The sequence below is a fragment of the Myodes glareolus genome, chromosome 15, assembly GCF_982192425.1.
Source record: "Myodes glareolus chromosome 15, mMyoGla1.1, whole genome shotgun sequence".
Lineage (NCBI taxonomy): Eukaryota > Metazoa > Chordata > Mammalia > Rodentia > Cricetidae > Myodes > Myodes glareolus.
Genome location: NC_142040.1, coordinates 40,357,985 through 40,371,364, shown reverse-complemented (window position 1 = coordinate 40,371,364; position 13,380 = coordinate 40,357,985). Strand labels below are relative to the sequence as shown.

The window sequence follows — 13,380 nt, the reverse complement described above, 5'->3', positions numbered from 1 at the left end:
TTGAGTTAAATAGGGACTCTAAGAAGACTGGCATGTCCTTGCACCTGCTAGCTGGCTGGTTTTAAAAAGACTGGGAGATTCCTATTGGTCTTAGACACTGGCCACTGGTCCAATTTGCACCAGGGTCCCTGGATCCCCTTGCCCTTCCCAGGTCCTCTGCTCAAACTCTGGCTCCCCTTCCACTCCTTGGGCCATGTTCCTCTTTGTGCGGCTTCCCAGAGTAGTGAAGAAGTCCAACCAGTGGATCCAGACAAAATATGTCCTTGGCGGAGATGCCAAGACTGAGTTCTGAAAAACAGAGGAAGTCTTGCAGATAACTGGCTTCCTCTGAAGGAACCAGGAGAGTTTTTATTGACCTCAGTGAGTTGTTGGCACCAGCAGGGGATGGGAATCAGACCAGCGTCTCAACGTGTCTGTGTATCCTGGCAGGTTTGACAGGGACAAATCACACCCAGGCAGGGTGAGCGAAGGGAGCAGCAGGCTGTGGGGGTGGCACTTTTCTTGAGTCCTTAAGAAGGGAATTGAGCCACACCTATTATAGGGAACTATAAACTGTGCGCCAGAGAGATCTATTTCAGCTCAAGGAGGAATGAGGGGATTGGTGCAAGGTTTTTTTTGGAAATTCACCAATCAGAACATCTCAGTCCTCATTAGAGAAGCTATTCCTTGTGGTAAATGGCAGTTAGCTCAGAGACTCCCCATAATGTGCAGAGAATGAGAGACTGTGCACCACTCAGTTCTAAACAGAGCATTCATATCACCCCTTCCCAAGAGGATCGCAGAAGAGGGAGTAGGATGACCGTAAGAGCCAGAGGTGACTGGTAACGCCAAGAGGACAATGCTCTCCAGGTACAACAGACAGATGTGCATATGAACACAGAGCAATTAACTTACATAAAACCTGCGCGCTGTCCAGGCAGACAGAACCCAGCACAGAAGGGGGAAAGAAGGCATGAAATCCTACCATTTGCTGCTGAGGATCTATGGGTGTCTGACAGCTGTTGATTGACTACACAGCAAGACAGACCCTACTCCTAATAATGTCTGGGCAACGTAAAGTGGACTGGATAAAAACTAACAGAAAAGCAAACAGAAGAAATCTCAAAGTTGGGTGAAAAGGGATGGGGTGGAGCAGGTGGTAATGGGAGAAGTTGGGTATAAATATGTTCAAAATACATTGTATAAAATTCTCAAAGATCAAAAGATGTTGCTTTTTGTAAAAGAAAATACAAATTATATTTATTTAGACCTTGGGCACATTGGTAATATTTCTTCCAAATGCATAGTAGTATTTGGTACCAGAATTATGTGTGGTTTGTTCGCTGGAAAAACAGATGCCTGACCTCCATCCTAGACCAGGTGAGCGCGAGTAGAGGTGAAACCTGAGAATTGGCTGATCTTAACATGTTTCCGAGTGAGTCCCGTGTCCTAAATCATTAAAAATCTTGCCTTCAGCTGCAATCAGAAGGGCCCAAAAGCTTGTGCTTTGCCTCTCAATTGGGCGGTGGTTTTATAGAGGACTTCAGTGTGGCCCAAGACATTAAAAAACATACTGTAATCCCAAAAAGGAGGCACTCGGATGGTTTAGAAACTTCATTAGCATCTCACACAAGGCACTCACCAACCTTCAGCAAGATAGGATGGAGTTGGATAGTTGCTGAAATAGGAACCACAGATTTGTCCGGATGGGTTGCGCTGCAGACAAGCCTCTGTAAGAGAATAGACTCTAGGAACCAGTTACACATGGGACAGAGTGGCGGCCCTGAGCTTTTACTCCTGGCTGTTGAATCCAGTCCTCTGATAGATACTATTTGAACCTAAAGTCTAATACTTTGTAACAGTAGGCTTTTGGTCAGGTTACTTAATATCTCTTTCCCTGCCCAAGAGTGGATAGGAAAAGAATACATCCATCCTCGGTACTGCAAGCACTGAGACACAGGCTGCCTGTGACTGAGCACTGGGAGCCTTCCGGGTAACCCTTTAGAGAAGAAAGTCTTAATCACGTAGGGAGGGCACCCTTAATATTTGAATATGTATTTAACTTCACAGGGTGGGGCAGCAAACATTTCTTGAGGTCCCGTGTGTGCAAAGACATACAAAGAAGGTAAACCTGAGCTGTCACAGAGCCTCTCACCCAGTGAGAAGAAACTCATTTATTTATAGTTCCCCCATCCAGAAATGTACAAAGTGCTATGTAAATGATGAGGGACTCAGTAAAGACACCGAAATAGCCGCCCTGTGGGTGGAAAAAGGAAGGGTTTATTCCAAACTGCCAAGGCTGTCTCCCCAGAAAGCTGAAAGAAGCGAGAGCGGGGAGACTCTCCAAGGTTATAAGGAAACAGGTACCTGGGAGAAAAGGAGCTGGAGTGCGGTAGCTGGAGTGCTGAACAAGTACTTGTGAGTACGGACTGGGAGACCGGCAGGAACCCTGATGGGCAGATAGGCACTACACGTACACGTAAATGGAAGAGCCTATACCCTTTGTGCTAGATAAGAAGAATGACTCCTTTTGGCAAGAGAGAACCAGTTTCACAAGTTCCCAAGAAAGGCTGGCTCTTGTCTAACCACCAAAACTTGGGCAAACAGTTTCAGTGCCAGTGCCGACCCTGTGACTGAGGCCGGCATCCCTCAGGCAGCACCTGCAATCCTTCCTGCTTAGCATTCCCAGCTCTAATACCATTCGAATCTGACATTGTCTTCAGCAAAGCATCCCTCACTTAGTTAACAGATTCTCCCAGTAGCTCTAGAGTTCTTCGGTAGCCGATGGGGATAAAAATGACCGGGATGTAAAGGCATCCCCTCATCTGACATACAGTCTCACTCTTTTTGCAGTCAGCACGAAGTAGCTATCAGTTTGTGCTGGTGGGCGGTGCCTGGCAGATGGTGCAGTTTCTGAGCCCACCCAGAGTCTGTAGCCATCTTTCCCTTTTAAAGTGGAGTCTCGGGCAATATACAACCTGAGAAGCCAGCTTTATAGAATATGGAATAACTTAGAGAGTCTCCCCCTAAACCTAGTGCTCACTGATCAGGTAGACTGGCTGGCTAGTGACTTTTGGGTCACCCTCCTTTCTCCAGAACTACAGTTACAGATGTGCCCCCATGCCCAGCTTTTCCTTTCTATATGTGTGTGTGTGTGTGTGTGTGTGTGTGTGTGTGTGTGTGTGTGTGTGAGAGAGAGAGAGAGAGAGAGAGAGAGAGAGAGATCTGAACTCAGGTCCTCATGCTTCTGTGGTAGGCACTTTACCAAGTCACTTCTCCAGGTGCTGCTAAATTATTTTTAACTGAATTTTGCAATTTGAAAGTAGCCAAAACCCTGATTTTATAGCAGGTTCATTTCTGTCCAGAGCACTTTCTCTTCCTTAAAGGTAGACATAAACACAACCCGCGTTTCCTAGACTCTCAAAGATTAGTTGACCTGAGGTAGGCATTTGGCACAAAATTTTGTTACAATTCTATGTATGGCAGTCGTAACTTTTAATTGCCACTAATCTGATAACAGTAACAATATAGTACCATCCTAACTACAAGTAGGACTTTCCACTGTCTCAGAAATCTTAGTTCTGGGACATAAAATTGATTCTTTAAGTCTTGGCAGTCCAAAGAACAGTTCCTTGATCTGGACAAGACAGAGTTTACAGGATTGAGTGGCCACCTTTGGGTCTAAGGTAAGGGGTCACTACTCCCTTTTGACTGTATCAAGTCTCACGTATCCTGTGGCTCCTCCCAACACCCCCCCCCCCCCCCCCACCCCCCCCCACCCCCCCCACCACCCCTCCCCCCCCGCCGGACCGGAAACTTCTCCCTCCCAGCGGCTGGGCTTCAGCTTCCCTTCCCCCAGGCTCTCTTTTCTATGTAACCTCAACCATTCGGTTCCCATGGGTTCCTTGGCCTCTTGATTTCTGGTCCCCACTCTTGCCTTCTCTTTTCTCTTCCCCCTCATCTTCCCCATGGGAGGGGTGCCGGTTCAGGCTGGACTCTTTCAGATGCCCCTGGCTGTGCTCTCCCTTATATCAACAACAAACCTTCCAGTCATACCTAGGAGCATCATGTCCTCATTGTTTTTCAGCCTGTATCCCTGACTCTTCCATTTCTAAGGTGCCCACCACCACTCCCTGTCTTACCTGGAGGATCCCTGATCCAGCCTCTGGAGTTCATCATGGGCAAAATGTTGGTCCTGTTTTCCCTCCTTATTCTTTAGCAGACTTCAACTTGAAAATGCCAGCTTTGCGGTGAAGGGGAAAATAATAATTAAAAAAAAATGTATACAGTCAAAACCCCTAGAATACAAGCCACAATCCTGTGGCACCTGTTTCGTTCTCCGCAAGTTCAATGTCCGAGTCTTCTGCTCTGTGTACCACAGTCTGGGCATATTTCCGGCTATTTTCTTTCCTTGCTGTTTGTCTTGCTTATTAAGGCGACCTTATCACATTGCTCCCAGTAGGTCAATCAACTGCCAGCTCTTTCAGGAATTGAAAATCATCAATGGATGTAGTTGTATGCAGAGTGGTACTTCAGGATAAAGTACTCATTCACCCAGCTATGGCAAGTGACGTGCAGGGCTGTGTCCCCCTGGGACCAGCCCTTGGCTAAAGACCTCTACCTCAGTCAAGGTCATGCCCTGACTCTGGACAGCTTGTGTCCAATGACTGTTAGAAGTTCAAAGTGGTGGGGTAGGGAGATTAAATTCTCGACTGTACAGGGCAAACATGTGGAATCTACAGTGGTCTCTGTTGCTACTGCATAGACATACAGCTCATTCCATGACTGACCCTGCTTCCCTGACTCCTTACAGATCTTCCCAGTGAGCACCCGTGTGTCACATTCTCTTTGGGTACCATCTCCCAGGCCCTATCTGACCTATGGCAGACAGAGCTGACTCCTGGGTTTGAGAACTCCGCACATACACTTGGTTCAATGCTCATCAGTTGTCCACTAGCAATTCTTAACAACTGACTCCCACATTTTCATCTTAGCCTGGGCTCTACAACGATGTCTTTGGTCCCAACGACAGCACTCAAGGTAAAACTGACCCAGAATGTCACAGACGAGGGAGATTGGTGTCCCTTGCATCCCACAGGAGTGAATGCTCGGATTCTGCAGCTGTATGCACATTGTGGACAGAGATGCGGGTGGGAAAGCCCAGTGCTCTCCATCCACAGCTGAATGGCTGAACCAAGAGCCAGTTCTGCAGCAGGCTCAGTGGGTGGCTCAGCTCTCTTGACTTCTGGCCTATGGAACACCCAGCCACAGCTCCGCTCAGCTTCTGAAGTTTTCCAGGCTGTCTCAGTCAAAAGCACATGGTCCTCCCACCTCTCTTTCTCCGGCAGGCATACTCAGAGGTCACCCTGCACGGGATGTGAGCTTTCATTTGTTAACATTCAAACTGAAACAATGCTTGCCTGCCAAATAGTTAGGCACATGACATTTTGATGAAGTCTTTCTTGGTACAGCCTTTTTAACAATAGAACATTTTGTCATGAAAAGTTAAGTTGAGGAATAAAACTTTCAGTTGGGGAAAAAAAACCCTCTTGATAGAGCACAGAACTGACGCATTATCATGTTATTCCTAAGCACGTTGACAAAGCAACAAGGAAACACGCACACAGTTCACACTAAACCATGCTCCATCGTTACCTTCCCCAAGCCTCGTTCTGATTTTGTTCCCAACCCCAATTCTTTTTCAGTATAGCATTTTTATTAAGCTTTGAGCATTTCAATGATGCATGCAATGTATTTTTATCATATTCACCTTCATTCCTCCACATAACCCCTCCCAGATCCAGTCCCAAAGTCCCTTCAGACTTTACTCCCCGCCCCACTCTCTCCCTCTAAGTCACCCCCTCCACAATAACTCACTGAGTTCAATTTTGTTGCCAATATACTCGTAGATGTGTGGCCCCCCCACTGCAGCATGATTGACCTGCCAGGGGCCACACCCTTTAAAAAATCTGATTCCCTACCTTAGTATCAACAACTGTCACTAACTTCTCAGCTGGAGGTGGAGACTAGCGAGCCCCTGCCCCTTCCATACTGGAGTTTGGCCACACTTCTGACTTTTAGACTTGTATCATGTATTAATTAGCTTTCGCATGAAGAAATGCCTGGTATAATCCAATTATAAGAAGGTAAGGTTAATTTCAGATCATAGTTTCTGATACTCCAGTCCATAGTCTGTTTCCCCCATTGCTTTGGGATCTGTGGTGACGTAGCATAGCATAAGGGTCATGTAGTAGAGGAAATGACTCACCTTATGGTAGTGGGAAACAAAGAGAAAAGAGGTAGCCAGGGCTTCATTGTCTCTTTAAAGAGCATGTCGTCAGTGACCTAATTAGGAGGGATCTCCCGCAGTTTCTACCACCTCCCAACAGTATCAAGGGATGGAAAGCAAGCCTTTGACATGCGGTCTTTGGAGAAGATTTAAGACCCATATATGCTACACCAAAACCGCATTAAAAAAATAACTGCTGCTTATTTATTCTTAAGGGAACTCCATTTAAACAGACAATGGAACCTATTTTAAATTGATAGAAACAATTGCTAACATCTATAAAACACCTGAGGAAATACCTAGCTCAGATAATAAACACTCTACATATATTAACTCAGTCTTCACAGAGGCACAGAGAGGTTAAGTGAATGTTACATTATTATGTAAGCACATGGGCTCCACATCGGCCAATCTCCGGTCTCTTTTAACCACTACAGCACCTGTTCTTGTGTCCGGACTGCATACACTATGGGAACTTTACTTCTTATCTTAAGCCTACAATCAAAGATAGATTAATGGAAAGAAATGGCCAAATACACATACTGGTCAAAGGTCATCGCTGACAAAAGGGAAACCTGTGTGGATTGGTGGATGTGTAGCACTGGAAAATAAGCATCTATTCTACCCTAGAAGAAGAATACATGTAGAACATCTAAAAGGAAAACCCATCACAGAAACACTTAGGCATATGAGACTTGAGAAGAGGATTCTGAGACCTTTGAACCTGAAGATGGGACACAAAGCAGAGCCATCTGCAAATTTCTAAGATCAGATTCTCGTTGTTTTCTTATTATAATTTCTTGTAATCATGAAAGAAATATTATCTACAAATCTCTTCTACATATTGAATAACTGTTCGTATCAGAATTCATTTTCATCAAATGTCCCTCAAAGTTGGGAGAATGGGCTTTCAGATATTTTATTAGTGCTAAATTTCTTGAAGGAAATTTTCTGATGATATAGACCTCGCCAGGTAATAGCAGTGTTGAGCACTGGAGGAAGGGTTGGGTAGCCTAGCTTCAGTGACAGGAAGTAGGAGAGGCAGAGATGGAAACTATAATAAAAATAGTATGTGATCTCTAGCAGGCTTCAATAAAAATGACAGTTGAGTAGACAGTGTGTTGACTTGAATGATCTAAAACTGGCCTATGATTTCCCCCTTTCTACAGGGTCACAAGCTAGCCCAATTTAGATGCAAGTGAAAGATGAAGACCCCTGTGTCCAAGACAGTGACTTTGTCCCCCGTCCCAGCATAGCATGTGGCACAAACTTCTTGTTCCCATCCATACCCCTTGCCCCTCATGTCTCACTGGTGCTGAGACATTCCCAGTAGATGCTCTGCATGCAGATGTGGAGTGAGGCCAAAGTTTAGAAACTCATTTTTTTTGTTTTGCTTTGCTTTTGTTTTTGAATGAGCTGCCAGCATACTTGCCTGCCTTTGTCCTAGAAGGAGGCACTGTCCCATTAGACTGACCAGTTGCCTGGTTTGTCTGCTGCTTTGGAGCTTTTGGAGGAGGAATGGGTTCCTTATCCTTAACATCTTCCAAGGTCATTTGCTCTACAAACATCTTTGCAAAGATGGTCTACAGCAGAATTCACCTGTGCACATGTCTACCAGATGTGCAGAGAGAAATTTGAGAGAATGATAAGAAACTCTTCCCCAAATCAAAACCTCAGGACTTTCCCCAGTGGATACTGGAGCCAGAGATGCTTAAGACAGCACTGGTCTAGAATAAATACCGCAGAATTCCTCTCCTGTGATGACCCTTGTATTGGAAGCAGCTGAGGAAAGGGATGCCACAGAAATCCTCTTTACCAAATCTGGCATGGTGATTACTGTCAGAGAAAAGAACTTGTCCTTAGAATTGATCTGTTCAAACAAGAAGCCTTCTACATGGTTGTGCTGACACTCCTAAGATCCTCATTTAATTGTATTAAAACAAAATGGTCTGTCTGGAGTTCTAGTTTTGTTTCTCATCAATGGATACTCTTGCCAGGTCATTTTTGGGAATGCATCAAACAAAAAAAAGCCAAGTTTTAGATCCCACTCAATACTCAAAACCCAATCTACTTTGCAGACGTATCGTTGCTCTTTTTATACAGCAGGGTGTCCTGATGTGCTTAAGAACAGGGCCTTTTTTCTTTCATTATTCCAAGTGCATATTTTCACAAAATGAGAATGAGGGTGTCGCTCAGTGGTAGAGCACTTGCCCGCATGCACAAGACTCTGAATTCAACCCCAAGAAAACTATTTTTTGCCACAGAGAGAGGAAAAAAAGAAAGAGGCTGAGACAGAATATGACTTTTACATTTTTAGTATCCAGTGATTACTTTTGTTATAATATGCTACCTCAATTAAGAATCCAATCATATTTTAATATCAACTTACATTTAATATATTGTACCTATACCTATAAGGCTTGACTTTAAAATATTAATGAGAATATGTTAAAAACATTTATTCCATTTTTATTCATACTTGACACTGCATATTCCTGGGCTACTTCTTCCCATACCAAATCTGACAGTTTCAGTCGCGCTAGTAGATGACACTGCCTTGCTTTAAAATGCTATTTTGAAGGGGCTGGAGAGATGGCTTGGTGGTTAAGAACACTAGCTGTTCTTCCAGAAGACCCAGGTAGGATTCACAGCACCCACATGACAACACATAACCTTCTGTGGCTCCGGTTCTGGGGATCTCATGCCCTCTTCTGGCCTCCATAGGCACTAGGTGTGTACGTGGTGTGGTGCACAAATATACACAGGCAAAACAACATACATGTAAACTTTAAGGACAAGCTACACTGGGTTGATTTATACAAGCACTCTTCAAGGAGTGAAGGCCTAGTAGGAAGGACTGACTGCCCTGAAGCACTGACTGCACTGCCCACATGTTGCTTTTGTGACTTCAGATGGAAAATTTGGAGAAATAAATTTCTTGATAGGAAGACTGGAGAGATGGCTCAGCAGTTAAGGGCACTGGCTGCTCTTCCAGAGGACCTGAGTTCAATTCCCAGCCTTCACATGGCAGCTCACAAGTGTCTTCAAAGAGAAAATCCAACACCCTTTTCTGGCTTCCACAGGCACCGGGCACACAGGTGCTACACAAGCATATATGCAGACAAAACAACCATACATATAAAAAATAAATTAATTTAGAAAATCCCTCGTGGTGTGAGACAAAGGAGACTAATGACTGCCTCGCTTTCAACTGGTGATTCCAGCCTGCGTGTCCTCCGCCTTCCACCTCTGAACTCAGGGTCCAAGGAGAAGCCTCCAAGGAACACCTTGCCTGCATTTTCCATGTCACCTGGGAGCCTCAGGCAAGGCCATGATTTTAATCTCTCCAGAATCCTCCCTCTCGGGAGTGTGGAGAGCTTCTTGGCCTCTTCCTGTTCCCTGGAAGTGCTGGGCAGAGATCCAATTGTTCATGCTCAGATCAGTGGGCTCGCTTAGATTCTTTACTTTGGCTAACACGACTAATGCCCAGGAATGAACTGATGGGCACCAAGAAGGGAAGGCATTTGGACTCTGTCTCTTATTTATACACCACAACCTCAGGGATAATAATTTGGATGCTACAGTGGTCTCCTTGAGCCAGGATCTTGGCTGGTATAACAGTAACAGGGTCCTGTAGCATCTGAGAACCCAAAGATACAAATAAAACCTGAACAAGGCTAGTTATGCCATTCACAATAGCAGTAAGAGTCAGGATGGACTGGTTCTCTGAATCGTCAAGTTTTAGAACTAAAGAGTGACGATGTCTTCCTTCATGAGGGGAGTCGAGGAAGCCAGCAATACAGAATTGCTACACTGATAGCCGGCCTCTTGTTGACTTCGGCAGTACGGTATAGCTGTCATGCCGGAGTGGGGCATGGTCCAGAGGGCAAGGCCATGGCTGACTAATAGGGAACCTACAATTATCTCATGTGACTCACAGTACAAAGTACTAAAGTCTACCTGACTTCTTTCCTGCCCTTATTATGTATTTATCAAGTTAACCTCAGTCCTGTGTTGCTGACAGGAAAAGCAACATTTTCAATTCTTCCTTTAGACAGATGACTAAATTTTAGACAATGAGATGTAAGTGAGAGTTATGGAGTGGGCCCCTCATGACCACACCTTTAGAAGGGATAAACCCAGCTGAATACCTGCTTATCCTCAGTGCCTCCTCTACTGACTAGAATATGAATAGATAACAGCCACCATGTGGGACAAGAGGATGTTTGGGACTTAAACCATACTCAGGATAGCAAAGCAGAAAGATGGAAGAAATAGGCCCGTGGTGAACGGCAGAGCCCTCACCTCAGCCAATAACCCATATGGGCTGCCCCTGGGTTATACCTTATAACTAAGTAAAGCAAAGGCAATGTACTTTCCTTGCTTTCTGGTGCCAGCAAGTTTAAGTTACTGACTTAAGTCTCTGGAGACAAAATTATATTCTGTCTGGAACAAGTCACTGTTTGCACACCAAAGAGCGCTGGACCCACAGTGAGTTAGAAGAGAAGTCTCTCGGGCCCCTCCACAGACCAGCTAAAGAGGAATCGCTTCTTTCCATGCTCCCCATGTGATCTGCATGCGCATGAGTGTTTTAGAAACATCAGTATAGGTGTAATTGGCATCTCTCTTCGTAAAATTGCTGATCTGCAAGATGACTCAGCAACTAGAAGTCTCTGACACGGAAGCCTGACTGCTCCAGTTGATTCCTGAAGCCCACATACAAGTAGAAGGAGAGAACCCACTTCACAGAATTGTCCTCGAACCGCCACATGACTGACTGTCATGACGTGCTCACAATGCTGACCCCCCTCAAAAATAATATTTTTAAAAATTTTAAAAATTGCTCACTATTGTATCCTAGGAAGTGATATGATATAGTCTGATTGTTAATACTTAAACATGGTAAGGATTGTCTAATCCTAAATTAGAGTAACAGAAGTGAGATGAATTCTTCAGATTAAAAAAGAATGAAATAAAAGCACTTACATAAACGAGGAAAACCACACTCCCACCTTTATGCTCAGGACAGGAATGGGGAGACAACCTCGCTTTAAAAATCCCATGTTTCGAGACGGAATGAAAACACAGGTGTACCATGCTATAGTTCACATTTTAAATGAAGCGAGAGGGATATACCCAGGTGTTTTTGGAAACAACAGCATCACAGTATGGGCTATGCAAGGAGCCTAAGCCTTTCCTTCTAGACTGCGGCCTGCGTAAAGGCAACTTAGTGGGAAGGACATCCCGTAAGAAGTTCTGGGTTCCCTTGCTTCTCCTCCCAACTTGAGGAACACAGAGGTCCTCCTGCTCAGATCTGAGGCAGCTAACTGGGCTCCCCACTTGCTGTGCGCGTTCTAAGACTCGATGCTGACAGAACATGGGCCATAACGTGGGCGTCTTTGCCTTCTGCCTTCTCTAGGTTCTTGCTCCACAGTCTGAGCTCGACGGATCCATTCTGTGGATGAAGGAAGTGCAGCCACTCCAAGGCTGGGAGTAGAAGAGGTCATGCTCCAGGCTAGCGATCACTGATGGCTAGCATCCTCTCACATGCTTGTCGGCACTGGGCTCTGATGTTATCCTTGATCTGCTGATTGTCTTGTCATCTGTCTTCACCAAATAACCCAAAATTGGGACTCTGGATTCAAAATTGGAATCTGATGGAGGTTATGAATAAATAAAAACTTTCTTCCTCATTATGTTTCTACTTGATATTCTTCAGCTCCTTATGTGACTAAAAATGAAATCATATCTTTGGATGCTTGAGGTTTGGCTGGCTGGCTGGCTGGGAATGGTTTTCTGGCAGTCATTAATGATTTTCCCCCCTCTTTCTATTTAAATAACATTTACTGGACTTGGTACTTGAAAGAAAATGCCAAGTTAAGATGTAAGAGAGAGAATAAACAAACTGTGCATGTAGAAGTTTGAGCAGTTTTTTTCTTTTTCTTTTCTTTCTTTTTTTTTGTTGTTTGTTTAGTTGGGGTTTTTTTGATCTGTCAATTTTGGGCAAAGGAAAATTGTTTCAAGCAGAAGCCAAATTTCTAATTCCACAAGAGATGTAGCTTTAATAGTCTTTTGTTCTGTTTTTAGTCACTTGAGACAGGGTCTTATATAATGCAGGGTGGCCTCAAATTTGCTATGTAGTCTTGAACTCTTGGTCCTTGGGGCTCCTTCGGCAAGTGCAGGGATGTAGGCTTGCATGGCCTTACCCATCTTCCATCTTCATCTTTTTTTCTTTAGTTTCCTCCCTCTGATGCCTTTCAGCAATGTGCCGTGTTCTTCTAGGAACTAACTTTCTCCTTCCTTAAAGGAGACAGACAGTCCTGCTGTGTCTTCTGTGATGGAAGTTTTATTCTGTGATGGAAGTGGAACAGACAAAGGCCCTGCTTGCTTCAAACCTGTGGTCTGGCAGTTTCTCAGCCAGTGCCCACTGCTTCTGGTTGCCCTCAGATAACTGTGGCAGGGGTGGGGGTGGGGTGGCCGAAAGGTGGGAATGCATGGGGGGTAGGGAGGGTATAAGGGTACAGTTGAAAGTTTTATGTATTTTACTTTCTTCTAAAGGATATACAAATTATCTAACTCTCAAGCAGCCCTAGCTAGAGGGCCTTGCCAAACATAACAGACTACACAGAGATCAACAAAACCTGCCAAGTACTGCATCTCACAGAAGAAAACGATGTTGCGAACATAGTCGCCATCCCCTGCTTGCAGCCAAGACGTGTGTTTCCTCAGTTCGCCAGTTCACATTTTCACACGCCCATCGCAGTGTTTTCTACCACGATCCTTCCCATCCAGAATGTGACACTTGGCTCTCACAAACAGGAGAGAAAGTGGCCTCCCCTGAGCAGAAATCTAAACACAGAACAAGACCACAACTTGTTTCCAGCTGGTCTCCTATGGTGAGGCCTCCAGACTGAGGGACTGGAGGTTGGAAGAATTATAAAAGGTGGGTCCTTCTTCCCAAGGATGCTTTAACAGGGGTCTCAAGAGTACTTGGTCATCAACAGGAGAGCCACTGACTTGACTCACTGAGCCAGACCTCATTTCATCAGATGTGAAAGTCTTGGCACATAGCTTGCTTGCAAACAGCTTCTGATAAATACACTCCTGGTCAT

At 44.8% G+C, this 13,380-nt stretch overlaps 1 long non-coding RNA gene across 1 annotated transcript in view; it reads left to right on the top strand.

Annotated features, from left to right (window-relative positions):
• LOC146891587 (uncharacterized) overlaps positions 1 to 11,964 on the top strand; it is a 34,329-nt gene extending 22,365 nt beyond the window's left edge. The window contains exon 2 of the long non-coding RNA XR_015735039.1: positions 11,688 to 11,964. This is a non-coding gene — a long non-coding RNA (uncharacterized LOC146891587). The remainder of the gene's footprint in view (positions 1 to 11,687) is intronic.
• The last annotated feature ends 1,416 nt before the right edge of the window (positions 11,965 to 13,380 follow it).